The following is a 5,561-nucleotide window of genomic DNA, read 5'->3' as shown; positions in this document are numbered from 1 at the left end:
AATAACTGATTCATCTGAGCTTCAAATCAAGTGAAATAAATTTTGTTGGTTTTCTTGTAACATGATCTACATGATAAAAGTATTTATACTCATAAAAAGTTGAAAATGTATTTGTTAAACCAAGTAAAATACATAGTTTACTCTTTGTTAATCCAAAAATCATGAAATTAATTTTGTTAATCTTCTTACATGATCCTATGTTTTTTAAAAATACATGAACTCATGAATTAGTTATTGTAACATGCAGTATTGTGTAAATATGTTGCGACTAGATTAATTCATAACTGAGCCATCACATCTCTAAAATTAGTGAAATCACTTTTATTAGTTTATTTATACTATTCTTTATGTAGAAAAAATAATGATAGATATGAAAAAGTTAATTACAATGTTGTTTCTTAACATATTCACTTTGTGCTTGTGAACTTTGTAAAAATTATGGAGAAATTAATAAAACTCTAAATGAAGTGAAATCAATTTTAAAGATCCTCTTAAGATATGTGCTACATAAAAAAAATATATGTGTTTGCATGTTAAGATTTTCCTTAACATAAGTTAATAACTGAGCCGTACGCTTCAATTTTTTTTATTTTTTTCAAATTTCCTCCCTATAGAATATAGTGCAAACGATATTATTTTTGATTTTTTTCACAGAAGGTCTTAGAATTATCTCTAGTTTTTTTACCGTTCGGTTTCTGAAACTGGATCGGAGCGGTAAGTTCGGTAACTGCGAATTTCGACCAGTTACCATCGATAAATTGAACATATGCCAAAGAACAGTAACAACTAACAAAACATACAAATATACAAGGGGTGCTACTGAAACAAAATACGCTAACTCAATTTGTAGCAAGCAGGAGCACATCTACCAAGTAAGTTTTAATCTGAACAAACACTGTCAAGTTTTTTATTGTAGACAGATGTTATGATCAAACTTAGCATTATTTCGTTGTATTCCATGGCTGGTGCAGTCGTGCTTAAGCAGTAACAAGCATCGAATCGCAATTACATAATGCTTTCACAGTCGAAACGATAATTGGTCCAGTTTATTCAGAAAAATGAGCATTCGAGCCGTCCTGCAGCGATGCAAGTTCCATGCAATAGAGAAACAAATCAAGGCCTGGTTGACTCTTGAGACCAACTACATGCCAGTACGAACAAAAGGAGAGCAGGAGAATGCTTGAATCATACGGAAACCTTGCTGCCCCCTTCACCGTGTCTTCTCTACCGCAGACCAAGCCTCTTATTTTCCCGCACCCGTACCTCGGGTATACTGATCTTGCGCGCTGAAGGAGAAGAGCCAGGCAACAAACAAATTTGGAAGTAAGAATCGAGTACCAGTACAGGGCGGGAAAGAAGAGGAGCCTGACCTCGGTGGTGGGAGGCCTGGTTAGTCGTGTCTCGTCGCCGAAGGTGTGTTTGGCCGGCGGTGATGAGGTGCCCACAACAAACTGTGGCGGCGGTAGAACAGCGAAAGGCAGAGCGAGCGAGCAGAAGAGGAAACCCTTAACCTTGGGCTCTTTGGGCCTCTCTTTCCCATCCTACCCGCTCGTCCGTGGGCTCAAGCACTCGGGTTGGCCCACTGTTTGGGCCATGCACCTCGAGAGTTCCTCCACCTTAGCTGCATGAATGCACATCGGCCTCCTGCCTGACAACCAGAGAGTAGATCTTAGAATTTTTTATTTTTATATTTTTTAAATAAAAATACAAATATATGCTTTCGTTTTAAAAAATTGCAGTTCATTCCTATCGCCCGTCGAAGGATATAATTTTTTCAGATTTTTTTATAACTATTTTAATATTGTTTTGAATTTCAGATGATTGAAATGTGAATTTTTTTATTTTTAAACATGTCTCGTTTGAACGGGGCATGAGTCTGTATCTGCAAATTTTCAACAATACGACTCCATCTATACAGTCTTTATTAAAAGTCCGGAGCTAGATGTGGAATGTGAGAAGGAGCCCACCCTATGCCCGACTCTACCGTAGAGTCAAGCCCCCATGTTCCGAGCGTGCTAGTGGAATGGTACGATATATTTATAATTTTTTATTTAAAAAATAAAAATGTAGATCTTGTCCTACTCTACAGTCCTACTCGACTACATCCAAATAAAAGTCATACTTCGTCCGTGCCGATGCCGTCTGACTTCTTCCCAAACGAACTTTCAGCCCTCGCCGATCGTCTGCTCGTGCGCCTCAAGGCCCAGTCATGCACGCACGCATGCGCGCGCCTACAGACTTCACCGCGTCGCCGCGCTGGTGGATCGACCAACCGTGCTCGTCTTGCTCGTGTGCCGATCGATTCCCCGCGTCGCCACTGCTACAGGTCATGTACAATAAAGCGGACGGGAGGGATGGTCTGCAAATTTGTGGATGAAAACCAAAGATCGTATCATTGTTTACAGAGTATGCTTATGGGTTTGAGAGGAGAAGAAGAGTAATAAAAGATAGGAAATAGAGTAGCTGTTAAAGATGAAAAAAATAAGCGATATTATAATAGTGTTAATGGATACTATACTTAATATTACAGAAACGAAATTTTGAAGTATCTGTTAGAAATGGTTTAGTCCGTACCAATGCCGTCCGACTTCTTCCCAAACGGACTTCCAGTCCTCGCTGGTCTCCTCGTCTGCTCTCGTGCGCCTCAAGGCCCAGTCACGCACGCACGCGCGCGCGCGCCTCCAGACTTCACCGCGTCGCCGCGCTGGTGGATCGACCAACCGCGCTCGTCTTGCTCGCGTGCCGATCGATTCCCCGCAAGCCGCGCGCAGTCGGCCGATCGCGGCGTTAGATGCAGATCGAACGGACGGTGCGGGGGAGCGGCGACGCGCCCGGCTGGGCGCCAAATACGGCGCCGCCGTCTACGTCATCCGCCGGGCCTTGGCGTTCCACCCGTACGCACGCCCTCCTCCGCTTCCTCTTTCTACTACACGTGCATGCACCATGGGTTGGTTGGTCCCTTCGTTTCGTCTGCCGCCTCGCGCGGCAGCGCAGATCGCCACCGCCTCGGTGTTTCTCTAGGGCGTAGCAGCGGTGCGGCGTGAGCACTCGTGATTCGTGAATCACACGTAGTATGCTTCGATCACAGATTAGTCTGGGTCTTCGCTTAAGGATGTTCATGCTCCGTGTAGGATGGCTCGATTCAGGGCCGGTCTATGATCGATGGGCATCAGTCATCTGAACTTAAATTTGGCTGAAGCTGTTACGGCACTTGTACATGATCTCTAAGGGCTTGTTTGATAAAACTTTAGCTTTAAGAAGTTTTAGAGTCGGTTATTTTTAGTTTTATAAATTTTTTAGAGCTTATTCTTATTTTAGATTGAAAACATATATTTAAATTATTTTATTTTATCTTATAAAGTCTAAATCCTATACAGATCTTGGAACTGGAGCCCTGCAAAATATAAGTTTGAGTATACCAACTAGATCCCCTTAAAAAAAAGGGGTATTAATTCAAACTAAAAAAATGCATGTGCTGGACATATGAGTAAATAATAACTCTGCTCTCGTTCTTGTACACATGGCACATGGTAGGTGCTTTGAAAAATGCAAGACTGCCGGTAGTTCATTCCAAAATCTCTTTTCTTCTCCCTTTTGTTTGGTTTGATTTATTTTTTCTATATGAAAGGTTTGATTTCTTCAAAGGATTTGAGCGTTGGTGGGTGATTGCAGTTGGTTTCATTCTCAGAATTTTCCCTTTTGCAGGTTTGAAGAAATAGCCTTCAGCTTCAACGGTGGCAAAGATTCAACTGTACTTTTCCTTTTGCTCTCTTCTGCCCATCGTTTAACTATGTTCACTGGTTGTTGATATCCATTGACAAGATGGCGATGTGATAAAATCAATCAACAGGTTCTACTGCATTTGCTTCGGGCTGGCTACTACCTTCACAAAACAAGTTCAGGCCATGGAGACAGAACGGACCATACCCTTCTAAACTGCCCTATGCTGACCATCTACTTCGAGCACCCTAGTACTTTCCCGGAAATCGATTCGTTCACGTATGAAACAGCGTCAACGTAAGAACTCGCAAGATTTGATTTAATTTGTTACTAATTTTTATGTTCGTTTTTTTCATTCTTGAGACGTGGAGTGGCATAAAGACTCAATGCTATTCTTTCTCATCCATGTTCCGCAGCTATGGTTTGCCACTGGAAAGTATTCGGACAGATTTTAAGTCTGGCCTGGAGGTCCTGCTTAAGAAGAAGCCTACCAAATCCATCTTCCTTGGCACTAGAAACGGCGATCCGAATGCGGCAACTCTCTTGGGTGATTGATTATTTTGCAATGGTCAAGTTTATAAAATATGCAATTTGTGTTTTTGCCCATCTTCATGCGCGATCTATCTCCATGTACCTAGCTGTAATTACAATGTGAAATTGATGTAGATTGGTCAACAACAGTTCTTCCCTAGTTCACCTGGCTAGCCTCTTTTCACGAGGGTGAACCCTATCTTGGATTGGCCCTACAGGTCTGCCTCCTAAATCCTGATCATGTAACTCGACCAGAGATTGCCTTTTCCCTGACTGCTAAATGCTAATTCAAATGCTGTGCTGTGACAGCGATGTTTGGTCTTTCCTGTTAACCTGCAAGGTCAAATACTGCAGCCTCTATGATCAAGGGTACGTTCTTCCCATATTCAGACTCCATATTTTTTGGTAGCTGTTAAGTTTCTTTCTGCCCTGTACGTCGAGGTACAACCTATCACGATGAACTAGTAACCCTAAAAACGTTCGAATTGTTTCGATCCCTTTGCATATATTGGGCGGTGTTGCTGTCACCTGGCACTCTGAACTTTCAGCTCATTTTGTAAAATGCAACTTGTCATCTCAGTAGCTGCAGAGAATTACCTCTGCTCTTCCATACCAATTTTTCTGAGCTATCATGCATCTTACTAGACTTGCTCTGGTTTCAGATACACTTCTATTGGTAGCATACATAACACAGTTCCAAACGAGGTCCTGCGTGATGGCTCAGGTGGGTTTAAACCGGCATACACGCTATCAGATGGAAGGCTTGAAAGGGCCGGTAGAGCAAAGAAGACGGGAAAGGAAAATGTTGCAGCGAATGGTGTGAGCAGTAATGAGACACGGCAAATGAGTAGGTTGTAGAAAGCAATAGCCACAGTAAATCTAGTCGTTTTCGTCTTCCCTGCGTCAAATTCCTTTGTGACGTATTTTGTGTAGAAAATGGCAGCTATATGTTCAGTGGTACCCTGCCTGAATATTTATATATACACAACTGAATTTCCTGGAAGTTACAAATTGGTGTATTGGTAAGACCAATCACTATTTCTTTACTTGTGGGTGTTGACCAAGTTTCATGTACGCTTTAGCACGGGGTAGATAAAGTGAGGCGGCCAGAAAATCGCAGGTTCAAAGTGCACATTGAATCTGAATACTTTACTCTAAAAGATACTCCACATGTGTTCAATCCAACAAGTAAAAAGTATTTTCTTTAGAGTAAAGTACATGAAAAAAATATAACGAGGTTCCTCACATGTAAAGCCATACTATAACGACATTACATGATATGACTGATCCTTCGTGCGAAGTGAAACGAA

At 41.8% G+C, this 5,561-nt stretch overlaps 1 pseudogene; it reads left to right on the top strand.

Moving 5' to 3' along the window:
• The first annotated feature begins 2,135 nt into the window (after window positions 1-2,135).
• On the top strand, window positions 2,136-5,246 carry LOC133931026 (probable FAD synthase; annotated as a pseudogene).
• Window positions 5,247-5,561: the final 315 nt, after the last annotated feature.

The sequence above is a fragment of the Phragmites australis genome, chromosome 1 (assembly GCF_958298935.1).
Source record: "Phragmites australis chromosome 1, lpPhrAust1.1, whole genome shotgun sequence".
In the NCBI taxonomy this organism is placed as follows: domain Eukaryota; kingdom Viridiplantae; phylum Streptophyta; class Magnoliopsida; order Poales; family Poaceae; genus Phragmites; species Phragmites australis.
Note: the sequence above shows the minus strand (reverse complement) of the source record. Positions and strands in the feature narration are given on the sequence as shown.